The following is a 26,755-nucleotide window of genomic DNA, read 5'->3' on the forward strand; positions in this document are numbered from 1 at the left end:
GATAGGGGTCTGATTTTCATGTTAGCATAGTTTGGGCCAGCACATAGCATGACAGCTAAAGATCACCAAATGCACAAAGGTTAATGTGTATGGCAGCTGGCCAGCTTTATGCAGGTACATGAGATGCTTTCAGATAGTTCTCTTTTTCAGCTTCCACCTGCTGCTCTATATATTGAGCTTTTCTACAAGTTTACTTGGAAACAGCATCACTTTGAACTTGGTTCCTAAGAATATCATCACATCGGCCTTTGCTAGACACACATTAGTAATCTGATGCCTTGGAATTCAGGCAAGCCCCCCGTCACCTAAAATCACTCCGAACCTGATCAAAATATAATGTCATTAATTGCTAATGTATCCAAAACATATAAGAGTCTGATGCTCCTCCCTTACGTTGGTTTCTATAGTAAACCCCAGCTGTTTACACTCGCAGTGCATCCCACATTTTCAGACCAACTTGCCTTGGGCTTAGCAATGGTAATAGTGAATTTTTGTCAACCTACAACCAACCCTAACCCGCCCTCCCCAACCTGCGCCCAACCTGACCTGCTTCTCTGTGACTGTTTATATACCAGCAACCAACCAGCTCATCTCTGATGTTACGGAGGGAACGGGGCAAGGCATGTATACATATATAAATAGCCGCTCCTTTAGGCGGAAGTGGGCCACATTTAGAGAAGGGATGCAGAAGAAGCTTGGCCTGAATATGCCCACGACCCAAGGAACTTATGTGCTTGTCGTCCCAAAACAACCAATAACAGATACGAGAGGTAAAGAGGGACCTGCCCAAAATAGCTTGCAGTCTGTAGCGTCCCATTCTAAGTTCCCCTTGGCTGCATACCACATACTTCCCAAACCATATCTTCTAGTTGTATTTCGAAGCATACAGCACCCTGCTTTAGTAAATTCATTTCTGCCCCCACATCTTCAGTCATTTTTTTTTTCCACTCTTGAAACCCCGCAGCTGTTCTTTATGCACAAGTGGTGCCTTATGTGAATGCACACATTAGGTAAGGGGGGCTTAGTTATAAAGAGTGCATGTGTCTGTACACCCTTCATGTTTTGGAACATCCAGCCAGGTGCTATTAGTAAACAGAAATGCGCTACCAGCAGTCTAGACTGTGAAACACACAAACCCTCTGAGCAGTTCCAGGCAGGAGTTGTGCTGTGACTTCAGCCAATCACTTCTGCAATCCCCAGAAGTTCCCTGTTATCGTATTTATACCGAAGCATAAAAAAAAGGAACTGGCTGAACTGGTATATTATCAGGCATATTGTAAGATAGTTTTTTCTTGCCTTAAGTTGTGTACTTAGTCATATGAAATCACTAATCTTCTTATGAAAACACAAGCTATGATTCACTTGTAATTTGCTGACAACAAAAAAAAAATCAAAAGCATCTCTCTTGTTTAGGTAGAAAAGTTGCGCAATTCACTTGATCATATCCTGATCTCTTGTCATTTAGGTACAGCCAAGATTTCAGGGGTTTCATTTCAATTAAAGGGGAGCACCACTCAAATACTGCTCTAGTAAAAGAGAAATGCCATTCTAAACAACTTATAAACTATATACAGGACTATATTCAGGACCTGTTATCCAGAATACTCAGGACCTGGATTTTTCTGTAATTTGGATCTCTATTCCTTAAGCCTAGTAAAAAATAATTTAAACATTAGTTGGGAAGACATACAAGGTACTGTTTTATTACTACAGAGAAAAAAGAAATTATTTAAAAAAAATGTAATTGTTTGATTAAAAAAGATTCTATGGGAGATGGCCTTCCCATAATATGGAGCTTTCTGGATAATGGGTTTCCAGATAACAGATCCCATACCTGTACATTCATTAAAATGTTAAATATTTTTATAGTTAAAATGTAAATTATGTAAATGTAATAGCTTTCAAAAAAAGAAGTCAAAACCAGACCTGCAGAGAATCTGTTATACAGAAACCTGTCATCCAGAAAGCTCAGAATTATGTGAAGCCCATCCCCCATAGACTCCATTTTAAACAGGTAATTCTTTTAAAAATGATTTAGTTTTTATCTGTAATAATAAAACAGTACCTTGTACTTGATCCCAACTAAGATATAATTAATCCTTATTGGAGGCAAAACAATCCTATTGGGTTTATTTAATGTTTGATTTTTAGTAGACTTAAGGTACAGAGCTCCAAATTACAGATAGACCCCTTATCCGGAAAACCCCAGGTCCCAAGAATTCTGGATAACAGGCCCCATACCAGTATAAACAGGAAAACAACAACTGCTTTCAATAGCAATACTATTTACAACTACATATCTATTTTTAACACTTTAATAAATGTAATTGTCATTTTTATTAATGCTTAAAATGAATGAACCATGCTGTTGTGCACTATACATCAGAGCAGACTGGCTGACGCAGTGGCACTTAGTCCTTAGGGCAACTATTTAGAAATGCAAGCGGCATGAATACACATAACAATTGCACTTGTGGCTGCAGTCATAAATGAACGTGTAGCAGGTCAGTGGGGCTTTGCAGTAATAATCAAAGTCAGTGGAAATTAGAAACAGGCAGGGACATTAGAGAAGGTACAGCAAGGGAAATGTGTAAGATTTAAAGACAGCATAATAAGCAAAAAATAGAGAAAACATCGACAATAGAGGGTGGGTGTAATGAAAATGAAAGAGCTGTAAAAGATGAAATACATAAACAATGTACAGTGGGCAAAAAAAGACAATACATTGACCATATTTCTGCAAAGCTGCAGTGAATTTCTGTTCCTATATAAAAGTGTATTATAGGATCAGTTAAGTTTACAGTATGTTTTCCTATAAAACTCTGCAAGTGGAAGGGGCTGCCCTTTCCCATCCCCCTGAAAAGACCTGCTCTTCTAGGCCTTTGAAGTGTTTCCATAAATCCATCTGTGGAGCTTTATTCAATTGTAACCACCTAAACAATTTTTCATAATTTAATTGTTTTCCTTCCTACTCTGCCTTATCCCAGCCTGTTATGAAAAGATGCACTTGGTGCAAAGATCAATATCAGATAGTGACTGCTTTACCCTTAAGGCCATGTTTATAGTCATTTAGCTTCCTTCCTTCTGTGCATCACATCCCAGTGCATTTATGCCCTACACCTCACCATTCTTTTTCTTCTTTTACAACTTGCCTGAAATCACCCCATCAGTATCATGAATAACTGACACCGTCCTCTTGGATGTATCCTACATAGTATTCAAAATAGCAATTAAATGTAATTTCAGCACACACACACATATAGGCAAAGGGGAAATGCCTGCACGAGCTCTAGAAATGCCATTCCTTTTGGTGGATTAAATGTGTCACCCTTTTACTAACAACACATGAAGCCAGCCATGCTTCCCAGCTCTTTTGTTTAGTTTTTAGTTGCAGTTAAATCAAGACCGTTAGCAGGGAAATAGCATGTTCCAAAGATTGTTAGGACACAGTTCATCATTATGGCCATAGGGACAGCACTAGAGAACCATGTGTGCTAGTAGGTTTTTTATTCCTGGTAGATGTTGTGTCCTGAATATACATTATGTTGCCATAAAAGAGACAGAGAGGCTAAGGACACATTGTTCATAATCAAGACAAATGTTTGAAAATAATTGCAAATTTTGGTTCACTTCAGTTGTGTCTATATTTATCCAAGCCCCCTCCTAATGCAACCCAACCCCTTCTCCTTGCCAACAGATAGATGTAAGGGGTAGTCCCCTGTTAAGATCAAAGCATCTATATGAAAAAAACAACAATACTGAAAGGAAACACACAAATTCAACAGTATTCAGTACAAGTGAGAAGACACAGGGAGGGGAAACGTGCAGATTATTTGATATCATCTTTGATATGATTACAAATGATATTCTCATTGCTTGGTCTACTGGTCTATGAGATAAGATAAAGAAATGGATATAAATCAGGTGCCATAACCCACACATATCCTTCACACACCAAAGGCATCTCCACCTACTCACAGAAAGTGAGTCATTTTGTGTCTTGCATGTGATTTCTGGCTGTCACCTTGTAGAGCAAAAATGTAACATTTAGTATCAAAGTTTTGTTTTGTTTGTCTCTAAATACACAGCAAACTAAGGTTTTGAACAAACCTAAACAGAATAAACAAATAAACACGTTGATAGCTAGTGACGGTGGAGCATCAAAGTCCGCAAAAAAATCATCAAATCAAAGGGCACTAAAAATGTACCTAAAAAGTTCTTTGACCCAGGTGTACAAACCCCGGGCCCACCACCGATATGTACACTGCCAATGAAAGTAAACAAAATTAATCTCACCAAATTCGATGTGTGGTCCGGGTGCTACCAGCCCCGAACCCGTAGCCTGGGGAGCAAATTAGAAATCCAAAGTAAATTTCGGCTTCAGTCAGCACTCCGAACGACCATGGTAATTAAAACCAACCTTTATTCATTCCCTTTAAAAACAGAAAGCCTAACGCGTTTCGTGCACATGGGCACTTAATCATAGGCATGTTTGTTTGTCTCTAAAACTGGTATTATATGGCCAAATGTCTTTGCCTTCCTAGACTTTTATGTCACCTTAGGAGAGATTATGGTCTGATCTGATCACAGTATATCCAAACTAAGATCAGATCCAGATGTTTGGACCATCAGTAGTTACATGCCAACATGGTACAATATCTGTTCATTCAGCCTTCAGGACAGTTATCCCTATAAGTGCATTTTCTGCCTACTAACGAGTGGTAGGTGATCTGAAGTAGTGGTTGGATTCTTTAGCATAGTAATCTCTATCCTCCTTAAATACACAAAGAAAGAAAAAGGATGTACCTGTCAACTCTCCTAGATTGTTGTTAGTCACCTGTATTTATAGCACCCTGCAGGGACAGAGTACTGGGTGTAGCCATAACTTTTAATGCATGTGTCCAAAAATCACCTGGATTTGGTTCCACAGAGACTGACATCTTTTTAGGGCTCTAAAGAAATGAAGACAGTTTCATAGTGGAAAACATTGTAATCCAAGGCATAGGTATTCTTCCTTGTTGCTTCATTATCCAGCCAACGGCATAATCCCACCCTGTGGTTGGTCGTCTGTGGGATTTACAAGGCAAATAACAATGAAAACATTCTCAATACGCTGTACACTTTATGAATGTGATTTAATCTATAACACTCTGGGGTTTTTTAAGTGACCAGATTATTTTTAACTCACCAAGATGTGGAGAACAACAGAGTAGAGCACAATGTAAGCTTTCATTTATGATTTTTGTGCTATTTTAATCTGTTTTCCACTTTATTAGTGGAAAGCCCTAATTGTAATATATTTTGTGCACACAGGATATCACAAGCAAAACCAAGAACTTAGACTAAACAATGGCCACGTTCTTCTGCCCAAAGTATCAGATGACTAAGCATGTTCAGTAAATTTCCATTTCCCATATACTTTTTCATGTGAAACCATAGATGAAGGAAACTGTTGCTAAATGTTGCACTTTTTAACTCTACATGAGCTAAGGATACACATTCCATTTCTCATTTAACAAAATGTTAGAGGTTAAAGGTAAGACTTGAAAAAGAATGACAGACTTTGGAATTAAGGGAAACTAAATCCTGAAAAATAAATCAGAATTTAAGTTTATATCACAAATATAGCAAGCCATACTGCTTATAGCAACTATAAGAATATAATATATTGTTATATTTCATGTAGCCTAGACTGGTGAGGCGCCATCTATAATATGCACAGTATTCGAGCTTTGGGGTGGCGTGGGGCAGCAGGTGTTGTAAGCAAACAAACCAAGAAATGACAGATGTTGCCTCAAGGGTCAGTGCAATAGGCTGAACACCTCCATGAACTATTTATGTTCTTCTGTGACTGCATGCCTTGTAGTCTGGCGTGGCCATTGTTGGCTTATTGCCACAATATGTAGATTAGCATTTCTCTAGTGGTAGGTTAACTCCGCACAGTCTCCCATCTGTCCCTGGTCTTCAGAACTGTAGAAAAAGTTAGCCTTTGAGAGCTCTAGATATTGTAGATCTACATCTTCCAGTTTGCAATCCCATGGCCCAGTTATGTATGTGGCTACCATGGAGCCTGATTCAGTCTCTGTGTGTATTGTATCTTTGAGGATCCATTAAGGAAAAAGTTTTGCTTTTTCTGTTGTTGTAGAATACACGACTACTGGCTCTATAGTCCTGATATCTTTCAGTTCCATCAGAAATGCCCGGTGGGATCACACATTAGCAATCATGGCAGTTGGTTCATAGCTATATGAATGCATTCTCAGTTTTAAGATGTAATGTTCTTAAATGCTACAGAACCTAAATGCATATAGGGAATCAACTAGTGATGATAGAATTATTTTATAAAAATGTACACAAAAACACCCATCGACCCAGAAATATGCACAATTATAGCTAAAGAACAGTTTGGTGCAGTGACTGGAGCTCATCGATCACTAGAGCCAAATGAACTGCTTCCCAGCAGGATGTTTTGAAAGGAAAGAATGCAAATTAATTAAAGTGTTTTCTTTCTTTTGAAACTGTTTTTCAGACTTTATCTCTAAATTTATTTTGAAACACCTGCATCCAATCCTGTGTATCGCATATGAAACCTGCCTCTGTCCTCTCTCTCTGTGCTTAATCCCTTGGCCTGCAGGTCTGGGGCAGCAGTGATCTCACATGAAGTGTTCCATATATACAGATTATCTGATGTGTGATTTTATTATGGTTTTTGCCTGTATGACTCAAATCATGTAGAAACACCAACATGGATTTTTTTTTTAAAAGAGTTTTATTAAACAACAAGGAAAATAAAAAGGAAACAAAAGAGTACAACTGTACAGTAGATAATATTAGTATAAAGGACATATTTATGTTCTGTGATTTCCCATAGTAGTGGTGTCCAAGGTGCAGAGTGTGCATATGTGCCCCTCTGGGAGTAGCATTGGCAGGAGTTGTACATTGGGCATCTATTGCTGGTGGTGGGTCTCCTGGAGGGAGAGGAGCAGTTGGACCAAGACAGTCCAGTGGCACCAGATTTGAAGATATGTTAATATCTGGCTTTTTTTGTCCAGAATGGTTCTCTCTAGTGTGGCCATGTCGTCCATAGCTTTTCTCCATTCTTGGACTTTAGGGGTGTGCAACCTTTCCAGTGAGGGTAAGTAGTCTGCAGGCTTGGAACATGGCTTTTATAATAACCAGTTTTATTTGTTTGTCCAGAGAACCGTTCAGGTTTAGTACCAATAATTTTTTAGTACCAATTTCTGGCATCTCCCGCGCCCCAGCCAGGAATAGCATTTGTGAGCCACCCTGTGATTTCCTGCCAGTATGGATTTTTACATTTTTTTTTAGATCAGAGCACCCACCCATTATAATGTAGTAGGACATTTTCCAGTGGTTTGCATTCAAATAGGTTACCAGTAAATGGTACGTTCTGGCCCACTATGGGCTAGGGCAGTTCTTTCCAACTTATTACATGTCATGGGCCCATTATGTCTCATACAGTATCGTTGAGGGCCAGATTATAAATTATAAATTTTAATTTCATACAATCATGTCTTTGCAGACTAGGAGCCATTTAAATGCTTTGTAGGGCCACATTCGGCCTGCAGGCCTCCAGTTGCCAGTCCTGAGCTAGGGAATAATTCTCCTTACCTTGTGGGAATTATTATCTGGTTTTGAGAGGTTAACACAAGATAAATTACTCATCTCAAAGGGGAACTCAAGTTTTCAGCTTAGACCCAGAGTATTATTTTACAAGTCATGTGACATTCTGTAAATGACTAAGTATATAAATTGTAATAAGATTTGCGGTTTCTTCTCTATGTTTAGTAGAATTAAAAGCAGAAAATACTAGTATGGAATCCCTTATCCAGAAACCCACTAACCAGAAAACTCTGAATTATGTGAAAGCCATCTTCCATATCTTTATTTTAATCCAATAATACATATTTTCAAAAAATGATTTCCTTTTTCTCTGTAATAATAAAACAGTACCTGTACTTGGTACAAACAATCCTATTGGGTTTATTTAAAGGAGAAGGAAAGCTAAAAACTAAGTAAGCTTTATCAGAAAGGTCTATGTAAATACAGCCATAAGCACTCACAGAAACGCTGCACTGACTTCTCTGTCAAAAGATTTCTTGTGTCTGTAATTCATGTGCCAGAGACATGCAGCTCTCTGCTCTCTGCTCTTTCCTGCTCTCCCCTCCCTCAAGAATGCTGAGAACTCACTCCCCCTTAGGAATGTGGATCTGAGCCAATCAGCAGGAAGCTGACTCATAGTCTTACTAACTGAGCATGTTCACTTGATTTGGGTGTTGGTGCAGGAGTAAGGCATTATGGGAACTTTCTTTACACAGCTCAGCGTTTTTTCTTCCTGTTTGGCTTCTGATCATCTGAATGGGAGAAATATGGGGAGACTTAAGGGCACTATTGAGAGAACTGAAGGTATGCCTGCAGCTTGGGATTAACTCTTTATTAGCCTTTCCTTCTCCTTTAATGTTTACATTATTGTTTAGTAGACTTAAAGTGAAGATCCAACTACGGAAAGCGTCCCTTTTGGGAAACTTCTAGTCCCGAGCATTCTGGATAACAGGTCCCATACCTGGACCAAAAAAACCTGTGCTAAATAAATTACTCTGCTACATATTATGGCATATTTAGCAATTTCCATGATTATTTATTTAACAGAAATGAGCAAAGCCTTGTTTTCTACAAGGTATATGTAAAATTGCCCTACATTTGCCTGCTTATGTAGGGGAAATACTATATAAGAAAATGTAACGTATTATCCATGCTGCTGCTGTTCCTGTAAAAGACTGTTAGTGGATAACAGGAATAACATGAGCGCACAATTCTGGCCACGCTTAGCTTGAAACAAGGTTACAGGTATAAGTAAGAGTTGATCTATCAATATCTAGGGCAACAAGTCCCAAATCTCTAATTGACCAAATCTCGCCTAATTGACCATCATGCTGTGCTTACAGGAGTATCTTGAAGAAGAATTATGCATTATGTCCAAGTCTCACCCCTTCTGGCCTTCAGAGTGAGCCCCCCAGCCACTAAGGATTATTGTTTTGGTTAAGTTATACTACATATCTCCTATTCATCTTCTAGTCTCACATTTATATTCCCCCCAATAAATCAGAAAAAGGTACATCCCTGGTTTATTATTACAGTAGACTTGTCAGTGATCTATCCTGTGTATGGCGCAGCAGCTGCCATTTATTCTAGCATTTTGTTTTGTTTATAGAATGAATTCTATTAATGTCTGAGCACCTGAAATCATGTAGGAGTATTAGTCAAAATACAGCTGTGTATTGTGATCAGCGACCCCAGGCACACAGGAACATATGAGAACTTTGTCATATTTTCTGAAACACTCAGTTTACTAAACACAGTTTAGGAAGCAGCAAACACCAGAATTATCAAGTACCTTGGTTTGTTGCTTCCTAAACTGGAAAAAGGTAACAGCATAAAATAGCCTTTCTTAGCTTAGGATGCATTTTTGCAAATTGGTAAATATGCCTCACGCACATACATCACAAAGGTACAGAGCAGTACCACTAGTACAAAGCAGTATCATGAGAACAAACTCAAAAGGCTCACTGGTGGTGGCCATTTATCAACATGGGGCAGTAACCCATGGCAACCAAGCAAATTGTTGCATTCATTGTTCTACCAGTAGTTGGCTCAAAAAAGCCAGTCACTAATTGGCTTATACTATGTTCTTGCTATGTAAATACTAGGGTCTTAATAATAGATTCATAGTATTAATAGTTAATATGTTGTTATTCTTTTTTTTTTAAGAATAATAGCCCTTTTTTTGTGTTCCACTTCTCCAGGGCCATCATCAGACACTTAAAAGAAGCCTATTCGAATAGACATGGTGGCGTTGTTTCTTACCTACTAGAACAGTTGCATACCCATGGAACTTTAGGTGAGTATAACTTGTTACGGGACAAATTGATGTATATTAATGTATGTTATTGTTATATTGTATACATTATTATTATTGCTCTCTGATCAAAATATTCCTATCGGAGGTCTTTTTAACAGAACTTCTGAGAAGGGCTTCCAGGTGGCTAATTGCCCTCCAGTGCTAAAGATACAATTGGTTCTTGGTTCAGCCTACTGTCACTGGGTCTGACCAGGTATTTTAAAGCAACAGTAACACCAAAAAATGAAAGTGTTTTAAAGTAATAAAAATATAATGTACAGTTGCCCTGCGCTGGTAAAACTGGTAAGTTTGCAACAGAAACGCTACTATAGTTTATATAAATGAGCTGTTATGTCAACACGGGGGCAGCCATTGAAGCTGGGAAAAAGGAGAAAAGGCACAGGCACATAGCAGATAACAGATAAGCTTAGTAGAGTATAATGGGGTTTTATCTGTTATCTGCTAAGTAACCTGTGCCTTTTCTCCTGTAAATGGCTGCCCCCGTGGCTACACAGAAGCTTTATTATATAAACTATAGTAGTCTTTCTAAGGAAAACACACCAGTTGTACCAGTACAGGACAGCATTACATTATATAGTAATTACTTTTATACACTTTCATTTTTTGGTGTTACTGTCCCTTTAAAATGGAAACTCAGCTTCTTTCTTTTGTTTACAGTCCCCTCTTCCTCTACAGTTCAGGGTCCTGCTGGCTTTCCCTGGCTACTTTGCAACAACTAACTTCATTTGTTTGTATGTCAAAACAACAACGTATTCTACATGCAGTGTATTATCATGCAGTGTTTTGTATTGTTTAGGTTTTAGATGTTGGTCTTACAGATCAATTAAACCCTAAAGCTTTTTATTTGCAACAGTTTGTCAGTTTGAATGTTTATTGTGTTTCTATTTAGCACTTAAACCATTTAACACTGATTAGAAGTAAATGTATGTGACCCTGCACCTCCTTGCCCTTCTTCTGAGCCCACTGTTGAGCTTCAAGCCAACTTTTGATATATAAAAACCCACTGCAAAATATGTATTTTTTTCTGTTAGTAATAATATTAAAAGCTGAATGTAATTATTTGTAACTACTAGCTTCTATAAAGGTGCATAGAAAGTAAAATGCTGGGAGGTGTATGAGCAGCCCAGAGGGGCATGGCTACTGTCACTAGAAGCAAGGTCAGACAGTTACAGGGTATATTACCTTCTACTCTATAGCCTCCATATTCTCATAGCCTGGGCAGGTAGAGACCATAGGTTGTTCCAGCATAGGTATTACCCTGTACTATGCACAATTTTGAAAGAAAATGTGAAACCATAGTGGCTTTTAAATATGAACTTCGTGTGGATCAGTGTGGAACGTTTAACTGGAGAGCAGATAAGCTGTATCAACAGTGATATTCTGAGACAATTTGCAATTTTCCTTTTTTATTGTGTGTGGTCTTTCAGTTATTTCGTTTTTGTTAATCAGCTCTCCAGGTTGGTATTTCAGCAGCTAATAATTCAAAAACTATTAAAAAAGTAAGACATTTTATAAATGCTAAAAGGTAACCTTAAATATGAACCACCCCTTTAAAAACTAAATAGGCCTCAGCAGAGTGCAATGAACGCCTGACGCCTGACCTTAGTTTTGTAATTGTAATTGACTAGACAATTTCATAAAGAATATAAAACAGAACTACATAGAATGCTTAGGACTCATAAGGTCAGTGCACACTTTAAATCATTAGAACATTTATGTGTGACCCTTGCCTTTTATAAAACTTTATGGATTATTTACTGTTTTGTAAAGTTAAAATAAAATAAAGAGAGTACATCTGCTGATTGAACAAAAGCAATATCATTTTGTAATCCTGTAAAAGCTGATAGTTATGACGGATACCATGTTTTGTGTAATTTACTATGTAAATGACTTTGGAATGTGGAATTTTAATACATGTCAGTGGAACGCGGTTGTAGTAGTTTCCAGTAGTTTATAGTTCAGCTACTGGCAAGGGGACCGTAGCTCCACCCCAGTTTCAGCATTAGAGTATCTTACCTGTAAACATGTGGATGTATTTGAGAATGAGTCGTTTATTTATATTTTATTTAAAGGCCATTTTGAATTTGCAGTTTATGTTTTTAACAGAAGGAAAAGAAAGAGGAAAAGTTATCTCTATCTGCCAACAATATTCCTAGGATTCTAGTTGGCCCAAGCTATAGAATTGATAGGCTGGTCTTTTCTCTGTTTTTCTCAAGGTAGGTAGGTTCTGGAAAGAATCCTTGGTAGAAAAATTCTATGGAAATCATTTACCTGGAAAGCCCAAGTGGTAAAATGACAGAAAGAGCCCTGTGTAATAGAGGATTGAGTTTACCAAAGGAGAAGGTTCCATGAGAGACCATGGCTGTGGGCAGGGCCGCCATCAGGGGGGCACAGGGGGTACAGTCGTCCCGGGCCCGGATGTTTTTAACTTTAAAGGGGGCCCGGCCGTACTAGAGTTTTCCTAGCTCGGGCCCCCTTTAATCAATTCCGGGCCCTCTCACTGCCGACATCCTTCGCTACGTCCTGGTGTTCCCCGCTACATCAGCGCTTATATAAGGTTGCGCCCCGTGCGTAGTGACGTCACACGTACGGGGCGCAACCTTATATAAGCGCAGATGGAGCGGGGAGCTGCAGGACATGAGTCTTCCTCATAAACAGCGGCCACTGGTCTGCGGGACCCCAATGGGAAAGTAACGCAGGGGGGGCCCCACAAGTGGTTCTGCTCTTACTTATGTGCTCTGCAATCTCACATTTTGCTGGGATGGGGGGGAAGGGGGGGGCTGCTATAAAATCTGCACCTCTGTAAGGAGAAACGGGACATTAGCTGCTCTGCTTGTGGGCTGAACCCCGGCCATGGCTAGGGAGATGTCAGTGGGGGGGCCAGGAGGACGCTCGGGGGGGACTGGAGGATGCTTGGGGGGCCCTGGGGGGAGCTGAAGGATGCTTTGGGGCCCTGGAGGATGTTGGGGGGAGCTGAAGGATGCTTTGAGGGGGTGCAGGGGGATGCTGGGGCGGGGGACTGGAGGATGCTTCGGGGGCCCTGGGGGGAGCTGAAAGATGCTTTGGGGCCCTGGAGGATGTTGGGGGGAGCTGAAGGATGCTTTGGGGGGGCAGGAGGACGCTGGGGCGGGGGACTGGAGGATGCTTGGGGGGCCCTGGAGGAAGCAGGAGAAAATGGGGGGAGCCGGAGGATACTGGCAGGGGAGCTGAAGGATGCGTGGGGGGAGCGGGCCATAGTATTTGGGGGAGGATCACCAATGTTTTAGGGGGCCCTGGGCTGGCTAGCAATGTTCTGGCACCAATGCAAAATGTAGCCCCTGGCCACAAATGTTTTAGGGGGCCCTGGCTACCAAAGTCTCTGTATCGTTTGTATTGATGGGAGGGGTCAATGGGGGAGGGGCTATTGGGGGCGTGGGAGGAGGGAGGGCCCAGAAAATTTTGTTGTGAGGGGCCCCGCGATTTCTGATGGCGGCCCTGGCTGTGGGCATAGGGGGTTCCTAACTATAGTCAGGCTGCTGTTGTGTCCTGGGTTCATAGCAGACTCCTAGATGGAATATTAGCAAGGACAAAGCTGAGTAAATGTGCATAAAGTCAGCATAGGGTACAAGAGCAGGGCTGCCCAGCTGGAGGTCTGTCGGCCACATGTGCTCCTCCAAGAGATTTTTATGGCCACTATTCTGAATGGCTATGTAGACTTCTATCTTCTATGACACAATTATTTTCTTATAAAATGACCCTTGAAAATGTGTCAAACAGATAAAACTGAATATTCTGCTAAACAAATATCCATTGTTAAGTAACTTTGGATGGCATAACCTGTAAATATATGGAATCTGATCAAGCTATACAGAGATGCTGATATTTTCTTGTAGTAGCCTGCTGATGGCATTGACATCACATTACTAGGGACAAAAGTAAGGGCATATTTATAAAGTTGTACAGAATATTGTAGACCTAAATATTTGGGGGCAGATTTACTAAAAATCTAACAATTTTCATATTTTTCTTTTTAATTTGGCTGAACTCCATTTCCACGAATGTCTGACATTTACAAAAAAAATCCAAACTGAAACAGTACGTTTGGGGAAAAAAATCGCAGGGACTGTGACTTTTTCAAATTGTGGCCCCAAAAACACTACTTTTTTTTAAACAATCGCACAAAAACTAGAGGTAAAAATCCAAAACATTGAGGCAAAAGAAGGATCTTTCAGGAAAGGAAAGGGACATCTACCACTGACTTCTACATGGTCTCGGCAAGTTTTAGCTGGAGAATTGTCAGATTTGGATTTTTGGATGCATCTTTAAATCTTTAAAAAGTTGCAATTTTTTTTCCAATGACTTTTAGCACTAAAAATCCAAATTGAAAAAACTAATCTGATGGTTAGTAAATGGCTCCCCTGGGGTAAAAGTTGGTGTTTGTAGAAGTGTTCTGGCAGGGTTCTTGCCGCTAACCTATTCAGTACATGAATGATGAAAGTGTAATATCAGGCTGAGAACACTCTGGTGGGGGAGCATGGCGGTGGCTTTGTGCCTTTGTGGTGTAATATCTTTTCCAGATAATTTCAGACTGTGATATCAGTTAATAAAATTGCACTTTGCTTGGAATAAAAATATCTGTAAGTTTGAAATGCTGGGTGCATGCTTACACACATGCTACATTGACACTTAGCCCTGTGGTTGGAGGACAAGGTTTTGCTTGCTGATACCAAAGAGCCAAGCTACAGGCTATGTATTATCTGACAGGCCAGGCAAGCAAGGTATTCATGTCAGCCAGAAGACTGCTAGGTAACAATTAACAAGCTCAGAAAGTGACTTGTGCCGTACTTGTGCCACACAGCCAGCCTCACGTCTTGTTTGACAGCTTTGTGAACTATATTTTGTATTTGATGTTCTGTACATTTTGTAGGTTACAGGATTTAAGTTCAGTTCAGTGAGCTTAGTGTGGGTGGTAGAAAGTCTCACAGTAACTTTATCTGCGAGTATCTGTGAACATTCTGTTAAAAACAATGCTGCCCTGCCTTTTAACCCTTTTCTTGCACAACTATTTGCTGCAGTCCAAACAGGCCTCAGCTTTTGTGCTTCAGCCAGAACAGGCGGAACCTGCTTAAAGTTGTGGTTAAAATATATTCAATAATTTTACAGATCAATGGTAGGTTTGCAAATGCATGTAGTATTGTGCTGGGACCTTAGTTATAGTCAAACATTCTGATGTGCTGGTCTTTAAAATGAAAAGCAACCCGAATACTAAATTACAAGGTGTTCAACTATGTGTTATGATTAAATTCTATTATAGCATAATATTTGAGTTCCCTTGTAAACAACATTATTACCTATTATTTAAACAGCACTAACTAGTCATGCATTAAATGAGAACATTAAAAAAAATTGTTGTCCCCAGGAAATAGGTTCTGATGAGAGCTTCAGTATTTTTATTTTATTTGCCAATGGCACACAGACACTAGGGTCACTTGTATTTGTTTATCTGTATTTGTATTTGTGACAAAGAAAGAAAGGACATACATATTCCATGCAAATAGTGATTAACGAGTAGAGGACATACATACACAGCCCTTGTAGTTGAATTTAAACCCAGGCAAGGTTTAATGTAAGACTGTAAAAATATTAAAGAAGAAGAAAAGGTACAATCACTGAGGGGGGTGCAAAAATGTTAGGCACCCCCCAGTAATTGTAATCACTTAACTTTTCCTAGGGTTGGTGCCCCTGTTAGGAGAAAACAGCACCAGCCCAGGGTAGCTGTGAGTGAGTGTTTCCTCTTCTGTCTTCCCGCCGCTTGCACATGCGCAGTAGAGTGACAAGCCGAACTTTAACAAGAAAGTCAGAATATTCACCCAACTGCACACATGCCAGCCCTGGGATTCAGAAGAATGAAGACAGATGTAAGAGGATCGCTCCCTCTCAGCTACCCTGGGCTGGTGCGGTTTTCTTCAGGAACACGGGCACCAACCCCAGGAAAAGGTAAGCAATTAAAATCACTGGGGGTTGCCTAACACTTGGCACCCCCAGTGATTTTTACCTTTCCTTTTTCTTTAAAGCATACCCCCCAACATTTGAAAAATGAAAAGAGGGACAAAAAGACTTGGTGCGCGCAGCCTGGCAAATTTTTTGACCATGCCCACTTTTGTGGCCTTTTATATAGTTGAAAATGGTGGGATCAGATGCAAATGTGCTATACCCTCATACTGTACTACCAAACAATATAGCAACTCCTACATATAAAATACAAATATAGAGAGAAGGCAAGTCAGTTATAAGTGAGTTATAACTATGTACCAGATTTGCCCCCCCCATACACAGTGCCCCCATAGAAAGTGCCCCCAATTGCCCCCATAGACAGTACCCCCATGGACAGTGCCCCCCCATACACAGTGCCCCCCCCATACACAGTGCCCCCCCATACACAGTGCCCCCAATTGCCCCATAGACAGTACCCCCCATACACAGTGCCCCCATACACAGTACCCTCCATAAACAGTGCCCCCATACACAGTGCCCTCATAAACAGTGCCCCCATACACAGTGCCCCCATACACAGTACCCCCCATAGACGCTCCTCCTTCTTCAGCGGCTTCTGCTCTATATGCGGGTCCTTGTATGGCAGCAACAGGCCCTTTTATAAGGTTGCACCCCATGCATACGTGTGACGTCAATACGTACGGGGTGCAACCTTATAAAAGGGCCTGTCGCCACCGTACAGGGAGCCGCATAAGGAGCAGAAGGTGCACGAGCTAGCGCATCCCGCTGTCAGGTATAGTTCCATGAATGTCCCACATTTCTGTAATCTATTACGGAAATGCAGGACATTCATAGAACTATCCAGGACAGCGGGATGCGCTATTAAAACCGGGACTGTCCTGCGGAAAGCGGGACAGTTGGGGGGTATGCTTTAAAGGAGCTGCACTTGCACCTCTTTATGCAGCCCATTTATTCTGAGATCTCGTGCATCACCGTTCGAGGGGGGCACAACCCACCCTTCGTCAAAATCCTAATTGTGCCCTCCGTAAACGTTGAGGCATGTGTGGCTTATAGTGTCTTATAGTGATTAACATACAAGTATATTGGAATGCAGGGGTATAGGGCACATAATTGTTGACATCTAATGATTCAGGGTGCATGAAATAGGTTTCTTTAAAAAGGTGGATCTTTTGGATCATTTAAAGTTTGGAGAGAAGGAATCAGTAGGCCATGGCAGGGATTTCCAGAGAAAGGCAGAAGATCAAGAGATTCAGTTGGGAATGGAACAAGTAATGAGAAGTGAAGGTCAGGCACAGAGCAGTGTAGAAAGTATAAAGGGATATACATTGAGATCAGAGCTGAGCTGTGGCAGTATTTTCCTGTGACCCCAATAGAACTATAGATTATACAGATTAATCGTCTTTGGAAGAAAAGAAACTCTAAAGAAGCACTGATTGGTAGATGCTACAGATTGGGGGGTCAGACTTTAAACTTGGTGGTTCCACAAACCTACTCTAAAGGGACCACACTTGCACAGCAGGGTGTTAGTAAAGCACTTTCTTATGGATGGATGTTTTATAAAAACACATAAAAAGTATTTACACTAGATAATAAACAACATTTATTTAAGGCTTTCACATTGCATTTCACTTTGCCATGACTGATATCTTTTTATTCAATATCTTATCAAGTTTTTCAAGCTTTAAGTTCCCCCACAAGCTTATTTTCTAAGGGTTCTGTGGCAAGTTGAAAGTGTTTAAGGGGGAAATTAAAACCATGTCACCTTCCTCTGACATTCAGGGTGCGGGCAGAACACTTGCTGTACTCTACAGATAACACGTTCACATTCTCTGCTCATTTCCAAAGGAGCTCGCTGACAAATACACACGTTTCTATTGGTGCCTTAGGGCAGCTGAAAATGTAATTAAATTTCAGTGCTTCGTGCTCGTCAGCTCTTAGATAAATACCAGTGTCATTATGACTAGTTTAAAATGAAGAATACCAATAATGAAAGGTACACATACCCTGAAATGAGATCTAATTAGTAAATATTTATACATGCAATTGGCATTACTTTTGAATGCTATTTTCTTGGTTAAATAAAAATGTGACAATGGTAAAGGCTCCTCGAAATAGTTCAACATTACATGGAACAAAGAAGATTCATTTTCTTTAGAAATGCTTATTGTAAGGATATACATGGAGAAGGATACTTTATGGCTGTTCTAGGTATATCTGACAGCGGATATATGTTGCTGCTGGTGAGGAACTGAGTTTGTAGGCTTTATTGCTGTCTGTAGGATATTGGGGAAGGGATTAATAGGCACCATGTTAGGATACATGTTAGGATACATGTGAGAATACATGTTAGGATACATGTTAGGATACATGTTAGGATACATGTTAGGATACATGTTAGGATACATGTTAGGATACAAGCCACCACAAAGTCAATTGCTTGGGAATGTCTCCTGCAGAAGCCAGTTGCTTCTCTGACTGGATAGTAGGCACCAACTGGCATAGGAACTCATGGCTCATACGGCAAGTAGAGGTTGCTGGGATTTCCTCTTGACTGATGGAAAACTTACACTTGGCTCAAAAGCAAGTTAACCTATAAAGTGCGCCTAACCTGACGCATTTTGTGTGTACTTCACTTAAAGGAGAACTAAACCCTAAAAATTATTATGGCTAAAAATACTGTATTTTATATACTGAACTTACTGTACCAGCCTAAAATTGTCAAACTTGTCATGGGAGCCGTCATATGCTCAATGTGCTCTGGTCAGCTGTTGGGAAACTTAACTTAGCAGTCATTGTAGAAAATGCGGCTGACCCGTCATGTACAGTAGGCTGATTCTGCGCTGAGCTGCCATGCAGTAATTATCTGTATTAATTACTAATCAGCCTTATATTGTGACATTTATACTCTACATATACAGTATATTGTGAGCCAGGTCCTAAGCTCAGTAAGTGACAGCAGCACAGAGCATGGGCAGTGATTCAGCAGAAGAGAAGATGGGGAGCTACTGGGGCATCTTTGGGGGCACAGATCTTCCTGCTAAAGGGCTGTGGTTGCCTTGGGCTGGTACAGAAGCCTGTGATTAAGTACAGGATGTACAAAATGTGTCAGACAATTTCTTAATAGATCAAATTAGATTGTGATTTAAGCAACATCATGTTCCAGTGGCTTGTAGTGTAAGGGCTCGCCCGTGACAAATCTCCCTTGTTGCGGGCGACTAATCTCCCCGATATGACATCCCACTGGCGAAAATGTAAATTGCCAGTGGAATGGCATACAAAGCGGCACTATAGGCAACTTCGCCGATTTCCGCAAATCGCACCACCGCTTTTGCCATCCCACTGGCGATTTACATTCTAGCCGGTGGGATGTCATATCGGGGAGATGAGTCGCCCGCAACAAGGGAGATTTGTCACGGGCGACTAATCTCCACGTGTACCACGGCCCTAAGAGCCTGAATTATGGATTGTTTGTCCGTTGTTACCCACAAGCTATGGGCTCTGTGAGTGACCTTTTCTACACACAAATTGTCTGTTTGTTAAATTTAAAGGGTGGCATGTTCAGATTTTTGGTGGATATAGTTAAACGTATGAGAGCACTTCTTCCCCCTTTTTTCGTTTATCCCTCTTATACTCTGAGCTGGAGAGTGGTTTTATTTCATTTTTTGATGTGTGATCTATAAAGAAGTAGTAATGTGGGAACTGAGGGAACTGAACTTACCAACACAACCAGTAAAAATGCATTGTGCAGGCACAGGAATATACAGAAATATCCTTTACCAATGGGGGTTGTGGGTGATCCAAGGGCTGGCAGGTCAGTTCAACTACAAAAATAAATTACTAAAGATCTTGGATTCTTCTGGGCTTGTTTCCTACTGATACAAACTACTCTGCATTGTTAAAAGAAGTGTAATTCTAAGCAACTTTCCAGTATACACCAATGAAAACATTTTCACTACTGTAGTTATTTGGGAATGTAATTGAAACAGTATTTGTTTAGCCCTTTTTCTATTCTTAGCGCTCAATCAGAAAGTTTGAAACAATGAAGCAGATATCAGTTCTCCCCCAGGTCTGTTAATCATCTGGTTTCTTCTGCATTGTTTCAGATGTCAGAATCAGTAGTACAGAGAATATCAGCAGTCCGACAGATGCTTTCAGCAGCATTACAGTTACGAATTACTTCACGGTTATGCCCACCTGCAATTTGTTTTTTGTTTTTTTTTTGATTAATGAAAGAAATGGAACTCTAAGCAACTTCCTAATGTATATAAAATTAAAAACAGAATCTGTTTGTTCCTGACTCTGTCTCTTGAAACAATGTAGCCAGACATATACTGTTTCCATTAGCATTATATTTTCAGACTCCTGAAACAATGTTTCACGTCAGTCAATTAAAAGACCTAGAGGAGATATATTGTTTTTAGAATCAGACTCAGAGAAAAGACTACTGCCACACAGAGCGGAACTGCCTCTCTGCTCCGATCTGCTTCATGGTGTCTCTGTACCCAGAAACACTGTGTTGGCCAGGGTGCAGACACATGGAGTGGATTTAGCTGCAAAAATGCATACTCACATGTTTTGGCGCTGAAATCAGTTCCCAGAGACACTGTGTTGCCTAGGTGCATAAAGCAGATTAAGGCATAGGGGTGGTATAAGTTCAGCCTAGAAAACACCCTGTGTGGCGGTAGCCTTAAACCAACATTCTTAAAGAGATACTGACACCTGAAATTAAACAGTTTTTTTAAAATATAATATTGTCTTTACATGAGTTTTAACATTTTGGTAAAAGTATTTACCTGATGCTTTTATATTACCTATCTGATCCCCCATGTTCCTCAATGAGGGGGCTGCCATAATTGTGCTGCAGGGGTCTGATTGGCTGAGAAGGGACAGTCAGGTTGGCAAAACAGTCAGCAAAAAACATCAGTATGACCTATAGGTAACTTTTATGTGGATTATTTTTTTGAAGAGTAGTTTTTTAGTGTCAGTTTTTGCTTTAATGTCTGTGAATGTTCTCATTTATCCAGGTAATTGTATATCTAAAGTAATAAGTCAAATCAACTGGACTTGGCTACATTTTATCTCTTGAGGATATTTAACTAGTCATCCAACTGTCTTTCTCAGTTCAGAATGACTTGTGCAAAGATCTTTCTGGAATTAAATACCCTGGAACCTAGGGTGGGAATCTAATAGCAGGTACTGGTTTGTTTGGGTTGGTTTTCCTATTTTTCCAGCTTCCCACCCTCTCAGACTCTTACAAAGTAGTCCAAAAAGCCAGTGTGTAATCTTGCTAATCTTTTAGCTGTAAACTTGATGTTGTAGTCCTCTGTGTTGATGTGTTTAGTGAAAGTCTGTACCTCTTGTGTGTGTATCTGAACCCAGGTGTCATCCACGTATCTGACCCTACACCACAGAGCAAGATCCCCACGAGCACAGAGGCGAAAGAGTTGGAACATCCCAGATGGGCACTTAAAACTTGCGGATATCCAGACTGGGCCTGTGTTAAAACCGGGAAAAGGAGAGCAATTACACCAAAACTGGAGAAGGTGGAAAGCTTGACAGACGAAAGAACTTGGTCCTCCCATTTGTAGCTGGGCTGTCGAAAGGATTTTTAATAAACACTGCATTCCTGTGTCCTTTAAACCCAGAAACACACCAAGGCAGCAACTGGTTCACCCAAAAGACCCAAACCCAAAGCATAAGAAGAGTAACATCGTGTGCTCGGACTTGTATGTGGGAGAAACCAAAAAACAGTTCCACCAACGTATGGCACAGCCAGCCCCTCCAATGTAAAAATGTAAAAGTGAGAAGTGGATACAAAATATTTTAGGAGTAGGTCCACGGTCTAAGGTTTTCTGGTGGGCCCCTGGCATCCCAGTCCAACACTGCTGATACAAGCAGCACCTTACCTCCATGAGATCCCTGACCACGTGCTGATTATGATAAACAGACTAAGATAATTGAAGAAAGATTCCAGGGTATTTAACTCCAGAAATATCTTAGTAGAAGCCATTCTGAATTAAGAAAGCCAGTCGGATGACTAGCAAAATGTCTTCAAGAGAAAAAAATACAGCAAGTCCAATTGATTTGATTTATTACTATAGATACATTCTATACATACTATACTATAAACATTATTAATGGGAGTATATTGGAAAGTTGCTTAGAATTATAATTTCTTTAATTGTGCCAAAAATATTCATTTCTGGTCAGAGGACCATATTAAAGCCTATTAAATCCTACAAATACCTAAATTGAACTTATTGTATTTGCTTAAGTGATGCAAGTGTTAAATGTTATTGATTCAAAGTCAAGTTCGATGTTTGACTGCCATTTTGGGATCATAAAAGAACTGATTCATCTCCCACTGATACTGTTTTTACTTGGCAGTGTCTTTATGTTTGCGCTGAGAGGAGTAGGGCACAGCTATTTTATTTCCTATTACTTCACCCTCTCCCTCATAGTTCAGACCTTTATATTGTTTAAAAGGGGAAGCGCTGTAAAACAATGTCCAGAGAGAATTCTTGGAAGCAGCTGCGATAAGGAAACCATCTAAACTTTTTCAGCAGAAAAATAAATAGCAAAGCTTTTAGATAAGGGGCTGATATGCATTGTTTACTTACTCCTTGGGATTCCATAGCTATGATATTATTGCTCTCACTGTATGCAACAGATTGGATTGCACTTGGGACACATTGGGGGAAAAGTCAGGTTTATTTTATTTTTGAGTCCCAGATCCTATATAGCTCTGTTTACTGGAAAGGAAAATAAACACTGCAAAATTATGATTATGACTGAAAACATTTATATTAGATTATTTTTTAATGCTGCTGTTTTGTTCAGTAGTGATCAGCAAAATGTCTTAGCAGGGATTAGTTTGGGGTAAAATTCTGTGTTTCTCTATGAGCAAAATGTACAAAACTGTACCAAATTCTGCTCTGAGAAATACCCAAATGGTCATTGACTTTAATGCATTTCAACCTTTCATAAATTTGCCGCTGTTCCACAAATTTGGGATTCGCTCAACAAAAAAAAAACAACAACAAATTTTCACTGTGAAAAGTGCCTAGTTCCCAATATTGGGAATTTATCAATTTTTTTGGCAGTAAACATTCTCTTATCACTGCTGTTCAGCCTAAGCGCAAATTAGTTAGTTTCCATTTTGTCTTCGCTCTTCTGCAGTAAAGGTATCCAGCTATGTTCCCTGTATGTAGGTTTTTCCAAAAAAACACATTTTTTTTTAAACTAGCAACTTTTTTCTCACCCAAATACATCAAAGTCAATCTATGCCTGGCAAAAAAATTTGCTCACTACTATTATTCACCACTGATGTGTGTACATTAAGCAAGGTGGGGCGTGATGTCGCTGGGTGCCCATCTGTGGTTTGGGCCACGAGTGCTTTAAATGACTCTACCCTGGATTCTTATTAAACAACACTCTTTATCAACTGCAGGGCTTCAAGGTAAAATAAGGATTACAATGTTCTAGAAATAAGATTGTATGAATATGGTTGGCTAATATTTTGTGACATATTTAATATGTATATTTGAATCAATGTTCTTTAAACAAGGTTCTTTTTTTAATCAGATATGTGAGCTAGTGTTATTATCACCTTAACTTTTAACCCTTGCCTAGGGGGTGGGTATTTTTCTAAAATCTATTTATTACTATGCCCCACTAGATTAGTTGGCTGGTTGTTTTGGCAATAATTGGGTGACATGATTTATCCTGCATTCACTATTATTGCCTGGAAACAAAAAAAGATTTTTGAGCGAAATAAAAGGCTAGTGTGGCAGGTGATGAGGTCCCAGCTAAAGAACAACATGTCTGTATGATTAACAAATGAACCCTGTTGTCTAGATAAGGTATATATGGCAGAAGGCACCAAGAGTTATGTAAGACTTTCTGTGCTGTCTTATCCTTGCTGAGCCTTGGCCTTTGCAGTTTACTATGTGATCAACAAACCATAACAATCCTTGGAAACCCTCAGGAATTAATGTTCTCTTCCAAGAATTTTTATTATGGACATTGTTTATTTTTTTTCTCTCAAATGAATCAAAAGATGAATCACAACGAGTGTCCAAATAATAAGTAATTATAGCTGCAAAGTCTGTTTTTGAAATAAATATGCGCTGTAAACGAACAATTTATTACAACGAACATTTTTAATTTAAGTTATTCTATTACAAAAGCTGCTTCAATTGAATGTTTCAAACAAAAGGCTAAAAATACAGCGCTATATAAAATTGTTTATGCAAACTTGAAAACATTTTCGCATATGAATCAAATTGGCAAAATGTTGGCCTTTGCGTCACCCAAAACAATGTCCTTGATTGCCCTGATTTCTGATTAGTTTTCATGGGCACCCCATGTGGGCCTACTATAGACTCTGGTGCTGAAGTATTGGATCAGCCAGTTTGGCCCAACAAATATTTGTTCAGATGGAGCAAAGATCTGCTCATTTATATGGAAAGCTCAACTGTCAGTGTTTCAAACTGAAGAGTATTTCAGCCCCCCTTTGCTAGTAGAATAAGATAAGGGCCTTTGTATGTACCCACTGTAATAATTACAAGATTATCCAAAGATCATCTATGGGCACCTCCCATAGATTAGTAGAGTTGACAACTAAGGATTCATGTGCTGACATGAAAATAGAGTGATCACTTATATACACATAGGAGAATGGACAGAAGTAGCAGTACAGGTATGGGACTCATTATCCAGAATGTTTGGGACCTGGTGTTTTCCGGATAAGGCTTCTTTCCATAATTCAGATCCCCTACCTTAAGTCTGCATTCTGGATAATGGGTCCCATACCTGTACTGTTTTATTATTACAGAGAAAAAAAAAATGAAAATTATTGAATGTGAAAATGTGAATTATTTGATTAAAATAGAGTCTATGGGAGAGTCTATGGGAGATGGCCTTTGCTTAATTCTGAACTTTCTGGATAATGGGTTTCCGGATAAGGGGTCCGATACCTGTACTGACTATGAAGAAGTGCAAGAAAAGGCTTTAAACAAAAGTACCTATAATGAATAGGGTTAATTCATGCAGTGAATGTGTCTTTTTATGCAGCTGCGACAGCAGTTGCAGTTATAAATGAGCCCTAAAATGTACCTAACATTACTAACATTACTTCAAGAGCAGTATGGACATGTATTCGCTTAGGCACAAAATGTGAGTAAGTTACACAAACAGTAAAAACCTAAAGTCTAATCTAGTGAAATGCAAAAATATAATTTAGGAAACAAAAGTATAGCCATGATTATGTCCTTAAAAGTGTTTGAATCCAATGGACTTCCATCTCTTGCAACAGTAGCACACAATCATTGGTAGGTTTAGCAACCCCAATGGCCTGGAAGCAAACGTCTGTACCATCTGCACCCTGCGTCGCTCTGACGCCTAATGACTGGCCACAGGTACAGTAGTTTGACATGAATCAATGATTTGTGCTTTGATTATTTTTAGGTTCTTCACTATGTTTGACTATTCCTCTGTTTCTATTTGAAGCAATTCCCATATTACTTTGGTATTATTAAGTTAAGTTTTGTAAACATTAGGTTGCTACAGAATGTGCACATCTCGACATGGGGATATGGCTTACCCCCCGTTGAAAAACATGGTATATCCCATTACGCGTGGCATTGCTGAGCTGACTATTTACCTGGTAAATATGTGAATGCTCAGTTACATTATTATTATCTGCGATTCTTGTATTTAGTTTGTCGTGAACTGCAGATTAGGGTGAGGCACACTTTTATAGTGCTGTAGAAAAATGTTTGCTCGACAGATCCCAGATAATGTAGGCTTCCCAAAATGAATTAGAGCCGGCAGGGCAAACCAGAACATCTCACTGGGGCATTATATCCAGCAATGTTTTTTCCCCTTTGCTTGTAGATACTTAGAGGCAGATTTATCAAAATTGAATTTTTGTATCTTATGTGTTTTTTCTACTTTGACTAAACACGAATGTTACCATGTGTATTTAAAAAATCCCTTATTAAAAATGCAGTCAGATATAGGAATGTGTCATTTTCACATCATTTTTTTTTAACTTCTTTATTATGAATTGACATAGAAAGTTTTCACATCATTTTCAATGGGTCGCAAGGCTCAAAACATTTTTGAAAAACTCAAAAAGATGAAATTGATTAAATAATTAAAAATTTAATTAAACCCGGCTTCCACTGATTTGGACATGACCGCAATGGCTTTTAGATGCCAAAGCTTTACATTACAGTTGTCAAATTAAAAAAAAAAATACAAACATTGATAAATAACCTCCTTAATTCATATAATGCATTGGTAGCAATTAGTTTCCCATGACCTACAAGTGTATATGCAGCTGTCCAAACATTGAGAATGGTGGGGCCTGTGGAAATGATTTGGTATGGAGCAACCTGAATTTAAGTTGCAACTCAGCAGGAGCTGGACTCCCAAGCCTGTGCTATAGGCCAGCTGAAAAATATGTGTTTTCAGGATTATAGCAGATCTGTACAGGGTCGGACTGGGCAAAAATCCCTGTGGGCCCCAGTTTTAGTGGGCCCCGGCAGCCCAGACCCGACCCTTACCGGCACTCATCGACGATCACCCATGCTCAGGGGAGGACATCGTGTGGGGGGCCCTGCGAGGGGGGTTAGGGGGACCCCTGCGGGGGGGACAGGTTAGGGGATGCGCCCAGTGGGGGCACCTACAGGGCATCTGGGGTGGGAGCCCCAGTGGGCCCTTCACCCCCTAGTCCAACCCTGGATCTGTACCACAATTTACATAGAGAGAGAATAAGGACTGCACAGCAAACAGACAGAAGAGGTTCAGTGTTCA

At 39.9% G+C, this 26,755-nt stretch overlaps 1 long non-coding RNA gene across 3 annotated transcripts in view; it reads left to right on the forward strand.

Moving 5' to 3' along the window:
* Nucleotides 1-24,074, forward strand: part of LOC101730793 — a 276,111-nt gene extending 252,037 nt beyond the window's left edge. For all 3 annotated transcript variants that reach the window (XR_004222696.1, XR_004222695.1, XR_001924600.2), the window contains 2 exons: nt 9,825-9,919; nt 21,314-24,074. This is a non-coding gene — a long non-coding RNA (uncharacterized LOC101730793). The remainder of the gene's footprint in view (nt 1-9,824; nt 9,920-21,313) is intronic.
* Nucleotides 24,075-26,755: the final 2,681 nt, after the last annotated feature.

The sequence above is a fragment of the Xenopus tropicalis genome, chromosome 5 (genome assembly GCF_000004195.4).
Source record: "Xenopus tropicalis strain Nigerian chromosome 5, UCB_Xtro_10.0, whole genome shotgun sequence".
NCBI lineage: Eukaryota > Metazoa > Chordata > Amphibia > Anura > Pipidae > Xenopus > Xenopus tropicalis.